This window comes from Bos taurus, chromosome 22, assembly GCF_002263795.3.
Source record: "Bos taurus isolate L1 Dominette 01449 registration number 42190680 breed Hereford chromosome 22, ARS-UCD2.0, whole genome shotgun sequence".
Taxonomy (NCBI): Eukaryota; Metazoa; Chordata; class Mammalia; order Artiodactyla; family Bovidae; genus Bos; species Bos taurus.
This window is the reverse complement of record NC_037349.1, coordinates 2,551,329-2,572,409: the sequence shown is the minus strand read 5'-3', so window position 1 is coordinate 2,572,409 and position 21,081 is coordinate 2,551,329.

Here is a 21,081-nt window from a genome sequence, read left to right as displayed (position 1 = left end):
GCTGGATAAAGAAGATGTGGCACATGTACTACTCAGCGATAAAAAAGAGTGAAATAATGCCATTTGCAGCGACACGGATGGACCCAGAGATGATCACACTAAGTGAAGTTAGACAGACAAATAGCGTATGATATCAATCATATGTGGAATCTAATTTTGAAAATGATATAAATGCACTTATTTACGAAACAGAAACATTTCAAAAACAAACTTACGGTTATGAAGAGGGAAATATTAGGGGAAGGGAAAAATTAGGAGCTTGGGATTAACATACACACACTACTATTTATAAAATAAATAACAAAGACCTTCTGTATAGCTCGGGGAATTCTACTCAATATAAAGACCTATGTGGGTAAAGAATCTAAAAAAGAATGAATATATGCATATGTATTAATACAACTGAATTACTTCGTTGTATGCCCCAAACTAACACAACATAAATCAACTGTACTTCAGTAAAATAACAGGAAAAAAGAGAAATTGGGGTAAAAACTTTTCCAATGGGGTAACCTGCCTCTTCTTCTCGCACCCCAGCCCGCCAGCCCCATCTCATGTTCTTTTCATTCGTATTATGCTGCCATTCCACACTGGCATTCCTTGGGTATGACAGTTCCCAGACAAAAATGACAAGCATTGTATTCACCACACTATGAGGAACTTCTCCTGGCCCTCATTCTGCACTGTCACTCAGATACCACTTACAAATCAGCCTTATTGTACCCATCGTCCACTGATTTGGTACAGCACACATCTGCTCAGGGCTTCCCTGTGGCTCACCTGGTAAATAATCCGCTACAATGCGGGAAACCTGGGTTATAACATGCGTCAGAACTGTGGAAAACATGTAGGACACTTCTCTGCAAAACCGAACTTTTGCTGCCCATCGCCACAGAATGTTCCACCTAGTTACCAGTTAGAAAGGAAGCTGCTGCATGCTTTCTGGAACATTCCCTCGTGACCACGTGGGGAGTCCCACAAAACAGTTTGAACTCTGTAACCTTGAAAACTAGGGACTTTTTAATTGAAAAACAAAGCATGTCTTTTTGAAAATAAGAATAATAAAATAGTAAATAAATACAATGAAAATTGTCCCCAATATTTAAAGATTGAGTCTCAGGTTTAAAGATTGTAACCCAGGTCTCCCGCATTGTAGTGGTTTCTTTACCAGGTGAGCCACAAGGGAAGCCCTGAGCAGATGTTTATTAATATTTTGATGTATACTTCCCCAAACTTAAAATTTCAAGTATTTACTAGTTTAGTTTTCATAGCACAATCTATACATGAGCAACATTTCTTCCTATTAGACATAATATGGTACATTGATCAATGGCACAGACCCAAGATTACCTGATGACCATCTAGGATCTGCCAATTACTAGTTGTGTGACCGTGAGTAAGTTAATTTTCCTGTGCTTCAGCTTCCTCATCTGAAACACAGTGATAATTTCAGTGCTTGCTTCCTAGGGTTGTGGCCAGAAGGAGACGAGTTAATATATGTGAAGTATTTAGTAGCAAATGACATATTATCATTGCATTACCATCATAACTGAATTTATTTCTAGGGCAGGAATAGAGACACAGACATGGAGAATGAACTTGTGGACACGGGCTGGAGCCGGGAGGGTGGGATGAATTGAGAGAGTAGCATTGACTTATATACCCTGCTGCTGCTGCTAAGTTGCTTCAGTCATGTCCGACTCTTAGCGCCCCCATGGACTGCAGCCTAACAGGCTCCTCCATCCATGGGATTTTCCAGGTAAGAGTACTGGAGTGGGGTGCCATTGCCTTCTCCGATATATACCCTACCCTGTGTAAAATAGCCAGCTAGCGGAAAGCTGCTGCATAGCTCAGCTCAGTGCTCTGTGATGACCTAGAGGGGTGGAATGGGAGGGGTGGGAGGGAGGCTAAGAAGGGAGGGGACATATGTGTATTTAAGCCTGATTGTTGTATGGCAGAAACCAACACAACATTGTAAAGCAAATATCCTTCAGTTAGAAAATTTGTAAGGAACCAATATTATCACGACTATAAAACCCTTTAGCCAACACAGTTTCACTGAACATCCCCCTTGCTCACCATCTCCCCAGTTCCGACCCCCTCTGCAGGGATGACCCAGATTAGACTCACAGCAAAGAATCCAACCTTCCCAGTGGTGTGATCTCTAAGGATAAATTTATGAGCGAGTTCTGGCTCCCACTAGCGTTAAGAAGATTAAGAGAAGGAAACACTTTGAGCATCTTAAGGATGCTTTGTGGATGGAGTGAAAGTAGAGAGGGGCAGGAATTGTTGGGCCGAAGTGAAATGGTTTCTCAAATGCAGAAAGTGACTGACTGTAAAACGCCCTGCTTCTTCTGCAGCTTTGGGCTGGAAAAAGCAAATAATCTCAGGGCTGCTCTGGTCAATCTTGACTGTTGCTGCCAAGGCTGGGTACCGTGGTCTTTACACACTTCTACAATGATACGTCAAAGTTTGTACCTTTACCTGCATAATTAGGGACAGTAAAGTCAGACTGTCCTCTCTTCCATTGCAGAGACTTTTGTCCTCTGAGACTCAACCTCAAACATCTTCCTCCTTGTTTCGTGCTGTAGGATTTGTCATCCTCCCTGACTGTGGGCGTTTCCTCCCCGTGGCTGGAGACATCGCTTCTTGACAGTTCACAGTTTCTCACCTTGTGCTTCTCACCATGCTTAGAGAAGGCAGATCTCTTTTTACTTAGTTCAAATTCTGGGCAAGGTGGGTCTGCATTGGGTCAGGCGCTAGGCCCCTGAAATCATCAGCTAAGGATGCTGGGGCTGGTGGGAGAGCACGTCCCCCAACAGGGGTTAGAGCCGTGGGACAGTGCTCGCTCAGTGCTGGTGGGGGCTGAGCACCTCCGCCATGAGCCTTCCTTAATTTCCTTCTGCTCTCTGCCCTGCGTCCCTCAGTTTCATTACTCAGCGCATGCTGTGGGTGTGACTTCTGCTCTTGTGTGCCATTGGCGCCATCTGCTCCCGCCTCTCCCCTTTGATGTCCTGATACAGATGGCAGGGCCACACTGGGAAGTGGCACTTAGTTCAATATGGCAGCTCTGGCTCCGTCCCGCCCGCCCCTGCCTCGTGCTGCTGGTGAGTAATCCAGCTCGTGTGAAAGTCTAATAATGGAATCACTCTTACATTTAGGTTCAGCCTCTGAAATCCCATTATAAATGACTGGAACTACATGCACTCCTTCCAAAATAGGCATCTTCTACAATAGGAGCGAATATCTAGGATTGTTTAAAAGGTAATCCAATCGATTTTTTAAGGACTCATGGCAACTTGCTATTAACAACCCAGGAAAGTTCAGGAATATTGTTCCTGTTATAAACAACAGAAAATATCTTACAAATATGCTTGTTAATTTGACCATGTAGGTGTCAGAGCTAATCAGTCAACAGCTTCAGCTAATGCAGGAAAGAAGAAAAATTAATATTCATTAGACTCTTGTTTACACTTCTGTTGTCAAGGTTAATCAGTTTGCTTTAAGCACAACATTTCGCTCTTATTAAAGTCATTAGTACCCTTCAGTACATAAAGAACACTTGGGCTCACTAGTGTTTGATTTATACATAGCATACATTGCAAAGGGAGCCATAAAAAAGGCCGTATTTTTCTGGGATGTAGACATAAATCTTTTTTAGATCAATCAATTATTATTCTTCACAATAGAATAATAGTTAGAAAAATGGAACCAACATTTAGGTATTTGGTCATATTCTCAGTTGCAGAAACTAACAACGATTCCACTTTTCAGCTTTAATGCATGCATTGCTGCTGCTAAGTCGCTTCAGTTGTGTCCATCTCTGTGCGACCCCATAGACGGCAGCCCACCACGCTCCTCTGTCCCTGGGATTCTCCAGGCAAGAATATTGGAGTGGTGTGCCATTTCCTTCTCCAAACACATGCGCTATGTAGACTGAAATCAAAGCAATCTCTACCAGCACTGGCAACACAAAAAGGAGAATTTGGTATTCTGTTTACCCTTGTGTCAGAAATGATGATTGTAAACAACTGCGATTAAAGTTGGTTTTTTTTTTTTTTTTTTTTTTACTGAAGAATAGTAAACATAGCTTGTATTCCACGGTTGTAATCTTATCAGGGGCTTCCATTGTGACTCAGTGGTAAAGAATCCACCTGGAATTCAGGTTTAATCCCTGGGTTGGGAAGGTCCCTGGAGAAGGAAATGATGACCCACTCCAGTATTCCTGCCTGGAAAATCCCATGGACAGAGGAGCCTGGCAAGCTACAGTCCATGGGTTCAAAGAAGAGTCAGACACGACTTAGCGACTAACCAGCAACAAATCTTATCAGAGGATTCACTTTCCCTCTTTCAAATAGGAAACGGCTCTTTTTAGTAATTTTTCACACCCCTCCAAGTGTGGAGCTTGTAATATGATGGATATCCCAGCCGGACATCATTCTGGTTTACTTCACAACAGCAGTTTGCACAGGAGAAGTGAACCTGGGAAAAACTCTGTCTGCTCTTAATCCCATGGAGACAGCTGATAGACATCATGTAATGTGGGTCTCAGCTTTCATCTGTGCTTCCTTACTGCTTAGTTCCAGAAACAGGAATTATGATGGCTTACTCAGCAAAGACTCATCCTGACATCCAGGTACATCAAACTCTGAAGCCTGCTCAGGATGCGTCAGCATAAGGCTCAGACTCCATGGAAACAGTTTGTTCTTTGAGCTGTGTTGTTTTTCCTTTTTTTTTCATCCTGTTTCCCAGTGACTAGGATGCTCTGGAGGAAATACCCCTTAGCAATAAGAAGTAGAACAAACAACATTTCTTCTGTATCCAAGTTTACATATTTTCATGACAGTGAATATGGAGGGGCCTCAGAGGACAAAGATTTGTTTCAGTAACTGCTGTGAGAGTTAATATTGAGAATATTAATATTAATTATTCTCAAACTAAAAAGTTATTTTTAGCATACTGCTTCTAAGACTTAATATATTTATACAGTAGGAGATTTCATTCATTCTTTGGTGGGCCATTTGTCATCCATTCTGGTAGTTTTTGTTTTTGTTTTTCCTGAAAGCTCTTAAAAATAACTGGACATTCCATTGGAGCACTCTTGACATTTTCTGTAGACAGATGACATATAGAAATTTCAGCAAAAAATAATCACAGCACCATAGAAATGTTGAGGACAGTATTTGGGAGTAGCATTAATTATTTATGAGTGAGAAAAGACTGAATTCGCTGCCATATTGAAAACAGCCATCTATCTGGCCTGGAGTCTTGGTTTGGCTTCTCAAGTTATTTACCACCTAAATTTGCACTGCCCAATACAATGGCCACTAGCTACTTGTAGGCATTAAATTAAAGTTTAAATTAATTTAAACTAAATAAGATGAAAACTTAAGTTCCACAGGGGCTGGGGGCCACCCTATTGAATGGTACCAGAAGATAATATTCCTGTCATCTCAAAAACCTATATTGGACAATGTTAATATAAAACTTAGGCAGTCCTCATCAATCACAAAAATGATCTATTCTTCAATCATTTTGGAGGTTTTCATTTGTTTTGCTGAACAAAAATCTTTGATAACTATAATTATTTGTATGTACTATATGATAAAAAATAAATTTAAAGCAAAACAAAACCCAGTCCAAGAAAATAACTGCAAATTATTTAATATCCAATTAAAAAAAAAAATCAAAATCCCTGTTTAAAGAATAAGCAGGCAAACAAATAACAAACTTTTGGATTCAAATCGGGAAGAGTATCAGTTACATAGTTTCAAAGTGTAAGTTGTATGAAGTAAATAAGCTAATAAATAAGTATATGGACCCCCTTTTTTGTGAGGATTTGAAGATATAAAATACATAGACACCATTGACGAAACACAACACTGCCTTGTTAAAAACAACTATAGCCACATTTCTAATCTTACCCTCAGAATTCACACCAAGGACTTCTGCATTCATTAATAAGCACAGAAAATAGCCTAACTGACTGACAAGGAATCCTCTTTCAGGTTCAGTTTGTCAAAAATGCACCAATACTAGTTAGCCTAACCTTGACCACATTTGTTGTGTCAATGATTATATAAAAATCCTTAGAGCACTCTTTTTCAGGAGATTGAGACTACCTAAGAAGGAATACTACTACTACTAAGTCACTTCAGTTGTGTCTGACTCTGTGCGACCCCATAGACGGCAGCCCACCAGGCTCCCCCGTCCCTGGGATTCTCCAGGCAAGAACCCTGGAGTGGGTCGCCATTTCCTTCTCCAATGCAGGAAAGTGCAAAGTGAAAGTGAAGTTGCTCAGTCATGTTCAACCCTCAGCGACCCCATGGACTGCAGCCTATCAGGCTCCTCCGTCCATGGGATTTTCCAGGCAAGAGTACTGGAGTGGGGTGCCATTGCTTTCTCCAAGAAGGAATACAAAAACCCAAATTACCATGAAGCATTATCATGAACCCCTGGAACTCCTGTTTCCCACCAGGTCATCCTTTGGGACACTGGTGATGCCTCCAGACTTTAATGGCACAGAAGTTGTTAGGTTTTTGATGAGGACAGATTGAAAACGGAAGCCTAGTGACTTCTCCGCTGGTCCAGTGGTTAAGGCTCCACACTTTCAGTGGAGGGGAGGTGGGTCTGACCCCTGATTGGGGAACTAAGATCCCACATGCTACGGGGCAAGTAAGCCCCTGTGCCGCAGCTACTGAGCTCACAAGCTCTGGGTCCCTGAGCTACAACTAGAGAGAAGCCTGCATGCCGCAGTGAAGATACTCCACACACCACAACTATGGCCAGATGCAGATAAAGAAATAAATGTGTTTTAAATGTAAATGGATTCACACTTACAGTTTCTTCTGAAATCCAACGTAAAGAACTGAGTCCATGGCTAATCTCAGGGTGATTAGGTATTCATGGAGATCTAGAGAAATTCTTTAAGATTAGATTTTAGAAGTAATGCATTATGGGAAACAGAAAATCCAGACCTTAGAGACTAATTTTGATTCTTATGTAAACAGTGGGAATCAGGAAAACATTTGGGTATTTGGGAAAACACCCAAAAGGTTTGTCTAGATATAAATCCTTCTGTTCTCCCCTCCTGGAAAGGAGCTAAGACTGACTGATCAGAGGGAATCTGTAACTACAATAGATCTTGATTTTTCTCTTCTCTTCCTTCCACCTGGTCACTGGCTCCAACACAGCTCTCAGTTCTAATCACAGTATTTATTCCTATGTCATATGTGTTCTGGGCACATTAGCAGTTATGGGGCCGAAAAATAACTAGTTAGACTGAGGGTTGTGGTAAATGGTGCATTTTTGATATGCACTTAAGATATTTTCAACTTACTATGGGTTGATCAGGACATAACCCCATTATAAGTCAAGGAAGATCCTTATATTCATACACACACACAAAAGGCATCCATATTGCCTTTCGTGACAACATGGATGAACCTTGAGGGCACTGTGGTAAGTGAAAACGTCAGAGAGAGAAAAACAAAAATTAAATGCTCTCATTGATATGTGGAAAATAAAGAACCTGAATCATCCAGGGAACTGTGTGCAATATTCTGTAATAACTCCTATGGCAAAGAATCTGAGAAAGAATGGAGACATGTATACGTATAATCGAATCAATTTGCTGCACATCTGAACCTCGCACAACATTTTAAATCGACTATGCGCTAAGTCACTCTGGTTTTGATGCCTCACCCCACCATGCCCTGTCCTAGGGCACTGAAAAGTGTGTCAAAGTGTTGGTTGCTTGGTCGTGTCCAACTCTTTGCGACCCCGTGGACTGTAGCCTGCCAGGCTCCTCTGTCCAGCGGATTCTCCAGGCAAGAACACTGCAGTGGGTTGTTCCCTTCTCCAGGGGATCTTCCCAACCTAAGGATCTCACCCATGTCTCCTGTGGCTCCTGCATTGCAAGCAGATATTTTCACCACTGAGCCACCAGGGAAGCCCCATATGCAAATATAAAATCAAAATTACATTAAATTTTTTTTTCTAAAAAGCTGAATCATAGAAATAAAGAGCAGAATGATGGCTGTCAAGGGTATGAGAGAGAAATGAGGATGTGAGAGACATGAGAGTTGTTGCTCAGGGGCGGATGCTTTCAGTTATGAGATGAATGAGCTCTGGGCACCTAATGTACTGCCTCATGGCTATAGTTCACACAGAATCGTATACTTCAAAGTTGCTCAGAGGCATTCTTAAATGTTCTCACCACCAAAAAGAAACAGTAATTGTGTGACTAGATGGAGGAATTAATGACCCTTATTGCTGTAATCATTTTGCAATATATATGTGTTTATTAAACCTATGCAGTGTTATATGTCAAGTGTATCTTAATAAAGCTGGAAAAAGAAGAATGCTACATTATCCCACATGTACATATGAAAGCAAGTGATGAAAGGAGATACTTCTTCCATGACTCTTTTAATTGTCTAAAATTAGTCATTATCTAGATGTTGGAAGATCAGAGGAAAGTTGGAGAAAGAATAAATCTTAACACGAGTCAACACGAGAGCAAGTAGAAGCTCATGGAAATCCAGCCTGCATTCATGGACGTGTTCCAAATGTGATGACTGATGTCTATACTAGTCACGTTACGGAGGGGCTGTACTTGCTCCAAGATCCCAAAAAGACAAAGATTTTTTTTTTTTTTGGTGGTACCATGCAGCACGTGGGATCTTAGTTCTCCAACCAGGGATCAAACCAGAACCCTTGCAGTGGAAGCTCAGAGTCCTAATCACTGGACCACCAGGTAAGTCCCAAGAATCTCAAAGGAGAGAAACAGAGAACAAGCTGACAACCTCTCTTTAGCATAAGGCAGAACCTGAAAATTTTGATTCAGGGAACTGGAGAAGTTTTTGTTCTGTATCATTCTGAGTCAGGGTTCTGCCCTCTGCTGTCTGGGATATCCCTCAGGATATTCATCTTCCTGTCTGTTTCAAGTCATTTGTGAAATTTGAGGCTAATAATACTGTATACTCATCAGTCAGGATGACCATGCCTTCAGGTGACTGAAGAGCCAGCTAACCTGGGCTCAGTCCATGAAGATATCGCCTGTTCATGCAGGAAAAACCTGCTGCTGAAGGTGAGTGGTTCTTGGGCTACCCTGGCAGTTTTCTCCCATCCAAGTACTGATCAGGCCCGACCCCGCTTAGCTTCCAAGATCAGACAAGATTGGCCATGTTCATGGTGGTACGGCTGTAGACCCCAGGAGCTTCCTGACGGGAAGTGTGCAGGTCCTCTGGGCCTCCTTGACTTGAAATGGCAACAGTGGTTCCAGATGTCTCATTCTCACACTTTGTAGTTCAAGTTTCAAGCTGGGAGCAGCGAGAGCAGGTGGGAGAATGAGAGAAAGAAAATCCCCCAAACTGCCCATCTCCCTTCAAGAAAGAGGAAGTACCTTCCAAGGACCCCCTGGGCAGATTTTCCTGTGTCTCCTTGGCCAAAACAGTTCTCTCGCTGCAAGAGACGGGGGGGGGGGGGGGGGGGGGGGGGCGGGGGGGGAAGCATCTGGTTTGCTATCCTCTGGGGCAGGAGAGATGGAGACACACAGAGCTGGCCACCTCAGACCAGAGCCATGAATATTAAATGAGATAAAGCATGTAAAACAATGTTCACAGGCACACATTGTGAATATTCAACAAGAAAACAGCACTTAGTTGCGATGTGATCGTGCCTGAAAGATAGCATTTAATGGAGAACTTTTTGCTCCTTACATTTGAGTGTGGATATCTGTGATGAGAACAGAATCGACATTCATAGGTAAAGTTCTGTAGATCTGTCAAATGGTGTTGCTTTGATGGGAGTGACCATCACAACGGTTCAGCAGGATTAAAAGGATCTCTGTTCTTTAGGTGGGAACGTGAAGTCTGGGATTCCTTCTAGAGTGAAAGTGAAGTCGCTCAGTTGTGTCCGACTCTTTGCGACCCCGTGGATTGTAGCCTGCCAGGCTCCTCCATCCATGGGATCTCCAGCAAGAATACTTGAGTGGTTGCCATTCCTTCGCCACGGGATCTTCCGACCCAGGGATCGAACCCAGGTCTCCCATATTGCAGGCAGACACTTTTAACCTCTGAGCCACCAGGGAAGCCTTCTAGTGTAAGCTTCTACAATTCTACACTGCAACCACTAGACACAAGACACAAGGTCTTTCTCTTAGCTTAAAATGGACTTAATTTATGCTTCCTTAGTGGCTCAAATGGTAAAGAGTCTGCAGGAGACCAGGGTTTGATCCCTGGGTTGGGAAGATCCCCTGGAGAAGGAAATGGCAACCCACTCTAGTATTCTTGCCTGTAGAATTCCGTAGACAGAGGAGCCTGGCAGGCTATAGTCCATGGGGTCACATAGAGTCAGACATGACTGAGCGACTAACACACACACTTTATGCTTGGGGTTAAATTGCAGTGTTCTGGCTGGGTCCAGAATTTCTATTATGAAGACATAAGTGATGATTAAAAGTCCACAGTTGTGGTGAGATATGCAGTTCTTTCATGATTATCAGGAGAAACTTGGCCTAGATACTGATGACTACAAAATAACATTAATTTTTTTTCATTGTTCATGTTGAGAGGTACAGAACTCATTTTAGTTCTAGATCTTGAAATTCCAAACACTGTTATCTCTTCAAATTAAAAATGAGCAATAGAGAGAAACACATTCCACAGAAAAGAGTGTGGGCCATCTCAGAAGCTGAGAACAGCCTAGAAGTACCGTGTGCTTAGTTTTTATGGGCTGAGTAATTTCATAGGCTGATGAATGGGAGGATTATGCCAACTGTTTGGGGGAAGAGGCAGAAATTTCCAGAAATTGGGCCACCGCCTACTTTTTGGTCTTTGGTGACCAGGCTTGGAACTGTCATGGCGCCTGTGGGTGTGACATTTAGCCTGCTGATGTATTACAGAGATCATCCATCCTTAAAATGATGATGTATTTCCCATTTTATGAGCTTCTGTGTCTCACATACATTCTCCACCCCTTTGTTAGGATTTTGTGAGTGCGCTATGAACGTGTTCCTGCTGCTGCTGCTAAGTCGCTTCAGTCGTGTCTGACTCTGTGCGACTCCATAGATGGCAGCCCACCAGGCTCCCCTGTCTCTGGGATTCTCCAGGCAAGAAAACTGGAGTGGGTTGTCATTTCCTTCTCCAATGCATGAAAGTGAAAAGTGAAAGTGAAGTCACTCAGTCGTGTCCGACTCTTAGTGACCCCATGGACTGCAGCCCACCAGACTCCTCCATCCATAGGATTTTCCAGGCAAGAGTACTGGAGTAGGGTGCCATTGCCTTCTCCGATGAACGTGTTAGGATGGTGTAAATGATATTTGCTTTGTATGATTTGTTTCCCCACCTCAAGCCTACCAGGAGAAGGCAGGTGTTATATCTCAAGAGACTGTCTTACCAAGCCCAAGTTTTAAATCAATTAAACTTGTACAGACACCAACATACCTTCTTGATATAACCCTGGGCCCTGAAGTACGTGGATGAGCAGAATGACAGCCATGTTGGAAAACCATCTCTGACAAGAGTAGCTGGTTGAAAAACACCAGCAGTGACTCAACCAGGGATAAGGGTGACTCTCTCAAATGAAAAGAGGTGCTGAAAGTAGCATAAACTCTCCCTGTGCTATTTCACGCTTCTCTAAGCTATCCGAGGAGCTCACAGCAGACATGCAGAGCTGCTTACTGAGAAGCTCAGTTACTTGCCTCATCCATCATCAACATCTTCTCCGCACACGTTCTCTTCAACCTCTTTCCACCTGGCTTCGTGCTGCCACTCACCAAAGCTGTTCTGTTTGAGGCACCAAGGACCCACACTTGGTGACACTCTACGGTTGGTTTTCTATGCTCACCTTCCTTGTCCTCTGAGCATCATTCAATGAGGGTGACGATGCCTTCTTCCTGTGTGGCTCTGGTGATGTCACACTCTCCCTGTGCTTTTCTTCCAGTCCAGCTGTTCCTCCTCAAGACATTTTCCTTGGCTGCTGTTCCGTCGCTGACTCACGTATGACTCCTTGCCACCCCATGGACTAGAGCACTCTAGGTTTTCCTGTCCTTCACTGCCTCCCAGAGTTTGCTCACATTCATATCCATTGAGTCAGTGATGCTATCCAACCATCTCGTCTTCTGCTGCTGCCTTCTCCTTTGGCCTTCAATCTTACCCAGCATCAGGGTGTTTTTTTTTTTTTCCAATGAATTGGTTCTTTGCATCAGGTGACCAAAGTATTAGAGCTTCAGCTTCAGCATCAGTCCTTCCAATGAATATTCAGTGTTGATTTCCTTTAGAATTGACTGGTGTGATCTCCTTGCAGTCCAAGGGACTCCCAAGAGTCTCCTCCAGCACCACAATTCAAAAGGATCAATTCTTTAGCACTCAGCCATCTTTATGGTCAAACTCTCACATCCATACATGACTACTGGAAAAACAATAGCTTTGACTATATGGACCTTTGCTGGTAAAGTGATGTCTCTGCTTTCTAATACACTGTGTGCTAAGTTGCCTCAGTCATGTCCAATTCTTTGCAACCCTATGCACAGTAACCCACCAGGCTCCTCTGTCTACGGGATTCTCCAAGCAAGAATACTGGAGTAGGTTGCCATGTGCTCCTCCAGGGGATCTTCCCGACCCAGGATCGAACAGCAGCTCTTACATCTCCTGCATTGGCAGGCAGGTTCTTTACCACTAGCGCCACCTGGGAAGCAATGCACTGTCTAGGTTTGTCGTAACTTTCCTTCCAAGAAGAAAACATCTTTTAATTTTATGGCTGCAGTCACCATCCACAGTGATTTTGGAGCCCAAGAAAATGGGCTCTTTCTTTAACTCTTCCTGCTTTACTCCAGCTCCTATTATTGCAGGTCACTGATCTTCAGTTGTGTTCCTCCTCTTTTCTGTCCACACTCTCACTAAGTCTTGACATTTCATCTTTAGCCAAGGCTGACCTGTCTCCAGGGAGGAACTTCTCCTCCAAATCCCATGTCCGTGAGTAACCAGTGGATTTCACACCAGAGAATTGCAGAAGGAGTCTGACTCTCCCTTCCCCCACTACCACCATGTGACTTAATTCATGTCCCACCCCCACCCCCCACCCCCTGCCTTTCCTGGAAAATGGTACCATCACCCGCTCAGTTAATAACTCCTTAAACCTGGGAGTGATCCTTGAATACTCCTTTTCTAGTGCCTTCACGACCAGCCAGGCAGCAATTCCTGTCAGTTCGTTCTCCAAACTTGTATCACGTTCATCCACTCACTTTCTCCACCCCCACCACTGCACCTGGTCTAACAACCAGCATCCCTCACCTTGTGAGATGCAGCAGCCTCCTAGCAATGCTCTCAGCGTCTTTCCTTGGCTCCCCAATAATTTATTCTCGGGCAATGGTCAAAACTAGGATCATATACAGCATCCCCTACTCAAAACTCTGAAAGGGTTCTTACCACTCGTTAAATAAAACCCAGACTCCTTACTGGGGCTAGAGGTGCTTTACATTCCACCCCCTGGCAATGTTTTCAACATCACGGTCATTCTTGCTCTTTCTGACTGAGCCTCCGTCAAACTGATCTAACACATCAGCCTCTTCTTTGCTGCAGGCCCTTTGCACTTGCTGTTTCTTCTCTTAGAATAGACTTTGGTGCTTTGCCTAGCTCACTCTTCCAGCTTCAAGTCTCAGTTTAAATGCCACCTGATCAGGAATGCTGTTCTTACTACTTTACCTATGGATTTATTACTTTGTTTGTTTACTTCTTATTTAGACTGGTAGGAAAACAGTCCTTTCCTCTGGAATTTCAGGCACATTTAGAGTAAAACCTGGAAAGGATATGAGAAGCAGACACAGCACGAGGACTGGGGAGACAAAATCAATTATAATGAGAAGGACCCCATTTGAACACCTCTTGAAGAATTGATGCTTTTGAACTGTGGTGTTGGAGAAGACTCTTGAGAGTCCCTTGGACTGCAAGGAGATCCAACCAGTCCATTCTGAAGGAGATCAGCCCTGCATTTCTTTGGAAGGAATGATGCTAAAGCTGAAACTCCAGTACTTTGGTCACCTCATGCAAAGAGTTGACTCATTGGAAAAGACTCTGATGCTGGGAGGGATCGGGGGCAGGAGGAGAAGGGGATGACAGAGGATGAGATGGCTGGATGGCATCACCGACTCGATGGATGTGAGTCTGAGTGAACTCCAGGAGTTGGTGATGGACAGGGAGGCCTGGCATGCTGCGATTCATGGGGTTGCAAAGAGTCAGACACAACTGAGCAACTGAACTGAACTGAACTGTGGACCTTTTAACTTTTTACCAAGAATGATAAGTTCTAACCCCCCTGGGGTCTTGCAGTCACTGAAATAAATGTGGTGGACTGTGAGTAGAGTAGTCAGGTGTAGTATATCTGTCAGTAGATGTCTTTGTAAAAGGACTCAAGATGCAATGCTAAAATGCTGTCCAGGGACTTCCTGGTGGTCCAGTGGCTAAGACGTTGACTTCCAACGTAGTGGGTGCAGGTTTGATTCCTGGTAGTCCACCTACCTCACCACCAAAAAAACCAAAACATAAAACAGAAGCAGGAATGTAACATATTCAATAAAGACTTTACAAATGGTCCATCTAAAAATAAACTTAAAATAAAATGCTGCGCATAAGAAGCTAAGCCTGGCTAATGGCTGAATTTGGCCAGTGAGTCACCAATTCAAGGTCCATACCTACATATCTCTCATTTGTTGAATAAATGAGAGCATTCCAAGTTCTATACACATCAGTTTTATATGCTTCTATATGTACATTACTAAAAAATATCTAGTCATAAATAAAAGTCTGGAACCATATATTCTTCACCTGCCCTTTAGACATTTTCCTCTTTTTCTATCCATGGTTTTGAAGTATTACAAATTATAATTTTATATAAGCATATTTACATAACTTAGTTTCTAGCCCGAATGCTTGCAGGTGACCTTGAAAGGGACTGCAGAAAGCTCTGAACCATCAGAGAGATCATTTTTGTGTGTTTGATCACCACATCTGGGTTTTGGAAAAATCACTCCAGAGCAGTGTGGAGTAAGAATTAGAAATAGAGGAAGTTGGGACAGTGGTTAGTAATGACTGTAGTCATTTAAATGAGAACTGATGGCAGCAAAGACAGTGACTTCGGAGAGATGGTGAAGAAATAAACTAGAAAGTCCAAGTTAATAAAAGCTACATCAGACATGAATTCAAGTTTCCCAACAGTCATGGAAAAAACAGAATATGAAAGATGTTATTCTACAAGAATCATCTTGTAAAATACTGTATACCAGCCAGGACCCAACTTTTTCTTGAACTCCAGGAGGAATACATCAGGAATGCTGTGCTGTGCTTAGTTACTCAGTTTTGTCCAACTCTTTGCCACCCCATGGACTATCGTCCACCAGGCTCCTTTGTCTATGGGCAAGAATACTGGAGTGGGCTGCCATGCTCTCCTTCAGGAGATCTTCCTGATCCAGGGATCAAACCCAGGTCTCCCTCATTGCAGGTGGATTCTTTACCAACTGAGCCATCAGGGAAGCCCAAGAATACTGGAGTGGGTAGCCATTCCTGTCGCCAGGGTTTCTTCCCAACCCAGGAATCAAACTGGGGTCTCCTGCATTGCAGGTGGATTCTTTATCAGCTGAGGATACCAGGGAAGCCGTAAGGACTATCGCCCTGCAGAGAACCCTGTGCATGCATATGGTTGTGTCTTATCTCAGCCTTTGATGAAAGACAAGGGTGAAATATTAATTCATATTGTTAGTAATAATCATGATTATTTTGAAACTGTATATTGTTAGAATCAGGCAAAGAAATAATTTTGCTAATTGAATATCATTAGAAACCAAAATTCACAGTTTATGAGAAAGGAGATACAACTATAAAAACAAATAAGTTAAATAAAAAATTGTAAATTTATTATAATATTAGTTCATACTCATGAAACCATTTTTTTCTTGGAAAAAAAAAAAAACATCCTAGTTCTGCCCTTTGAAAGGCCTGTGGCAATAAGCACCTTTATGCTTAGACTGTGGTTTCTAAATACCATTTACCAGTAAAGGAAACAGGGTTGTTGGAGTAAATGGCTGAATCCAGACTCAGGTAAATACCAAAAGAGCCTCTTCTGCCAAAAATCAAGGAAGCTATCAAAAAAAAAAAAAAAAAACTAAAGGAAAGTGAAAAAGAAGAAGATATTTTGAGGCATCTGACTTTGAGAAAGGTGGAATAATTTGTCCACTCAAAATATATGACTTCTATGTATTGAAACACATCAGATTTTTTTTAAATCCATGAGTTCCTAATAACAGGCATTTTTAAAACCATCAAACATTTGTTCTATTTTTATTTTATATACTTTTGCTTCGAGGTAACTGGTGGAGAACTTTATAATAGTTGGATCAGGTTGAAAACCCATTAACCCATTTATTTCTCTTAATATCACCAAAAGAAGAGACAAGACATAAAGCCTACTGATGTGATATGAAAAAATTCAGGACCACTCATGAAATACTCTTGCAAAAATAGTAAAACCAATTCTGATCAAGCCTCTGGGTCTAACTATCAGTTTATTGGAAAACCAGGCACCAAAGTAAATGATACACATGACTAGTCAGTAAATCTATAAGGCAGGAAACTATACGTGGCAAATGACCTTGTTTGTTCAATAAATAAATAGGAAACAAAAAAGTGGAGACCCTATTAATTAAATGAGACAAGAGCTATATTGACCTCTTGTCACGTGTCTCGTTGCATCTTCATTTGAATAAGAAAGAAAATATATCAGATAAATATTATAAGACAACTGGAGAAATTTAAACCATGACCACATATTTAATGATATTGAAGAATAATTGTTATTTTTATTTTAGGCATTGTGATGGTTTTGTGCCTGTATTAAAATAAAAATTTCTCTTTAAAAGATACATTTTGAAGTCCCTATAGGTGAAATAAAGGATGCTGAAGATTTGCTTTAAAGTAATCCAGATTGGGGATGAAGGATAAAAGAAGGTGGGATTATAAATGAAGGAAGTTGCACCATGTGATGATAATTGTAGAAACTGAGTGATGCATTCAGGGGTTTATTATACTAGTCTCTCTACTTTGGTATATAGTTGAAATGTTCCATAATAAAAAGGCACCACCTGACTCCTAGTGTAGTTTTTGGATTCTTTGTTCTTTTTAAACTGTTACTGTTTTATGGTGGGTGTCTGTAATTAAATTATGGGCTGAGGCTTCTTACAATTGAATCAAAACAAGATACAGGAGTGGGTGGTAGGTAGGGAGCCACTGGTACATTAAACCTAGAAAGTTCCTGGTTTTTGAGTAATAATCTATTACTGTATAATTGCATGTGTCCTCACTTTCATTTGACTTCCAATGAAGTGGCATTTCTTCATTTTGCTGCCCCTGGGTAAAAGTGTGGGATGAATGTCAAGCATAATTAAAACATAGCAGAGCACAAGGAAAGACATTGTCAGCAGCTGGTGAATACAGTGCTGTTTTCCATCTAGTAGAAAACGGGGCCACAGGCAGCTGAACAGATGCTGCATTTAACTCTGAGGAGTTTGCGGAGAAGGGAAGCAGTTTCACAATGCAGTGTAACCCTGTTCATCTCCTCTCCCAGCCCTTCCTTACCTGGATCATTCATGGAGTCTCTTATTCACGGAGTCTCTTACCTATTTTCCTTGTCTCGAGGTTATTCCTCTCTAATTCTTCTCAGTTTCCTAAAACTTGTCGGCTCAGATCCTGCTCTGGCTACTCAGGACCCCACAGTTGTTCCTGACGATTATTGCCTCTGACCCAGGCGTTCAAAGACTCCTGCCATCTGGCTCCAACCTGTGTTTCTGGCCCTGGTTCTACTCAGTCACTCTGTCCTGCATTCCGTGCCCCAGACAAGGTGATTCCTTATGGATCTTTTGGATACTTGTTAGTGAGTTCACACAAACCTCCAACAGAGCATTCCTGTTATTATTGCTGTTTCTCTAGTAACAGACGATTTTCCTTCAGGCTTTTATCTTAACCTTGTGACCTTACACCTTCTTATCTGGAGGGTCCCTAGACATTGACACAAGTTCATTGTGTAGCTCAAACTGCATTACCTAGAGAGGTCTTTCCTCTTCTAAACACAACCAAACTCCTTATTTTAAAATTGCTACCTCGTTACAGCCACCTTCCACCCTTTGCCGCTCTCCACCCTCCATCCATCCATCCATTCCCCACCTCACCACCTCACCCTCTTAGTTAATCTGACAGCTCATTGAAATTTTTAAAAATATTCTTAAGAAACCTCCCAATTTTTCGACTGTCATTCCCTACCTCAAGATCTGCCACTGGCCTTTCAAAGTTATGTACATTTGTGTTCAACGGTCTTCTCCAGACTCCAAAGCCATCTGTCAGTTTCCTCCCACTGCCATCACTTTCCAGCATCTTCTCACTCTCACAATCCCTTCTTCCTAGTTAGGCTTTGGTTTTTACCCTGTAACCACCAGGTCCCTACATTCTTCACCCTTTGTAGTAATTACTTGTTAAATGTGTATCTCCCCATTTAAACCATCATTTCTGAAATGGTACCACGTTTGTCTTTTTCACATTATAATCCCTAGGTCTGGAGCAAAGAGACAAAAACAAATATTTTCAGTGGATGAATAAATGCAGCACATGTCTTCACTTTATTGCCTATTAATTATCCAATGTTGATTTTGTTTTATCCTTACGTTAGTGCATCCTTCACTCCATGTCAGGAATCATTTTTTTCTTCCTCTCCTTCTTAGAAAACATTTCCCAAATCCAAAGTTCCCTTACACCAATTTTTTTCTGCATATGCCTAAACTCCAATAGTCATAAAATATCTAATAGAGTATGTACTTGTCCTTTACATATCCATATTGAGGCTCCACAACAGGAAAATTGAAGAATAGATAAATGTTTGGGGAAAAGTTCAATCTAATCATAGAAAATGATTAATGTATAAGATCAGTCTTGGTACACTGCAGCCTATGAACCAGATCTAGCCTACAGACTGTCTTTGAAGATGATGTCTTATTAGAACCCAGCCACACTTATTCATTTAAGACTGTTTATGGCCAGGACAGAGTTGAGTAGTTGGGACAGAGACTGTGTGGCCCACACAGCCTGAACTGTTTACTATCTGCCCTTTACAGAAAAAAGTTTGAGGACACCTGGTATAAAAGATTTTTTTTTAAGGGAATAATGTAGGGAGGATTTGAGTTCTGGTTGATTGAGAGGAAAGACAATGACTTCCCCAGAAGACAAAGGAATTGTTCTTACATGGTACTTTTCTTTGTCCTTCTAGAGAGTCTCCCAGGTGCCAGATATTCTTCTCGGACTTCAATGTATAATAGTGAACCTTAGTATTTCTTACAGGAATACTTGTTGCTATAATGAATAAACTCCAAACCTCAATGGGTTAAGCCAACAAACATGTATTTCTGGTTTCTGTAAAGTCCATGATGCAGGAAAAGGGAGGGGGTTCTCTGCACCACAGAGTGATTCAGAGACTAGGATGATGGAGGATTTGCTATCTTCTATCCATGGTTTCCAAAAGGTCCTAAATTAGCAGATGAGGGGTCAGAGAGAATGGAGGATGAGCCAAGTCTGGAAGGGATACACCTGTCTTCCATGCACCTTCCATTAGTCAAAAGTCGGTCGTGTGGCCCTGTCTAGATGCAGGATGCACTGAGCAATGATGTCAATGGCTAGAAACCCCTTCCTTGCAACAATTGTATGCTGTTAAAGAGATGCATGAACTTCTGCCAGCTGACCATGCTGCCTCCCTTTCCTATAAAGATGAGACACCATTAACAATGACATGTATAAATATTTGAGTGGGAGCCCAGTCCTGAAAAAGCAACCTTGATAAGAGGGCAATAGAAGCTCACATCTTCTGCCAGAAAAGGGAAATTTTAATAAGCTGTATCAGACCCTCTGGATGCAAGTTAGGGTGGTTTCACACCGAAAGTAGAAAAAGACAGATACACACAAAACAAAAATTAATGCAGAGGTTTTGTATTTTTCAGTGTAACTTTATTTTATCAGTTTCATTAGATTATTCCACTGTTTTCTCAAAAATTTTTCTTCTTGAATTTGCTACTATAATCTCATCAATAAATCAATCAGTCAATCTTTGTTGGAAATTTACTTTATGAGTACCAGTCATAGTACTTAATTATATGTTAACAGCAACCATAAAAATGCATTAATAACATTTGCAGTCCTGAACTGATTATCATGAAATTGTGGGGCTTATGTCATATTATGATGTTTTTGCCAGAGAAAAAATTCAGAAGTTTTCGACTATCACAGAACTCTAGGTTTTAATTAAGTAATCAGATTCCACAAAGTGTGTATTAATGTATGATCACACGCCTGGGGGGCATTAAAAAGCTGAAATCTGTTATCTGAAAGTCAATTACAATTTGTAGTGTCACAGTATCACTGTAAAATGTCCTAAATTGTAACTTCTTTCCAGAGTTGGGAAGAGAAAGTTTCAATCCTTCTTCTGTGGATCACTCAGTCTGAAAGGCATTTACTTCTAGGTCTGTGCATAACTCTACTGTGCAAGAGTTTTTACCTAACTAACATACAAGTGAAGTGGAGCAGGACCCTGTGATCCTTGCCTGCCATGTTCTCAGCTTGCCCTTGTCTGTGGACAAACTTTAGCCAAACAATACGTTTAATTAGTGAAATAAAGGAAAATGGTCAAACTAGACCAAACAGTAATAGTTTTGTCAAAACAAAGTCAAGAATCTTTAGTTTCTTCTCAAGGGCTATCAATAATACTCTGAGCTATATGCTGGGAGCTGTCTTCTAGATACAGAAACTCCCATCGGGTGGAAGAAGTTAACTACATGATGACCAGACTATAGTCATGACATAAGCCACCACAATTTCAAGAACTGGCCCCCCAAAAATGGAACAAATGGACCCTGGAACTGATGATTAACTATTCTTGAAACAATCAAATAACACTGATCAGACCACTGCACGACTCATTTCAACATGAGCATCAGAGCCGACTGCACTGTTTCTTCACGGACCCCTTCCTTGCCTCCATCTAAAAAATCTCTTG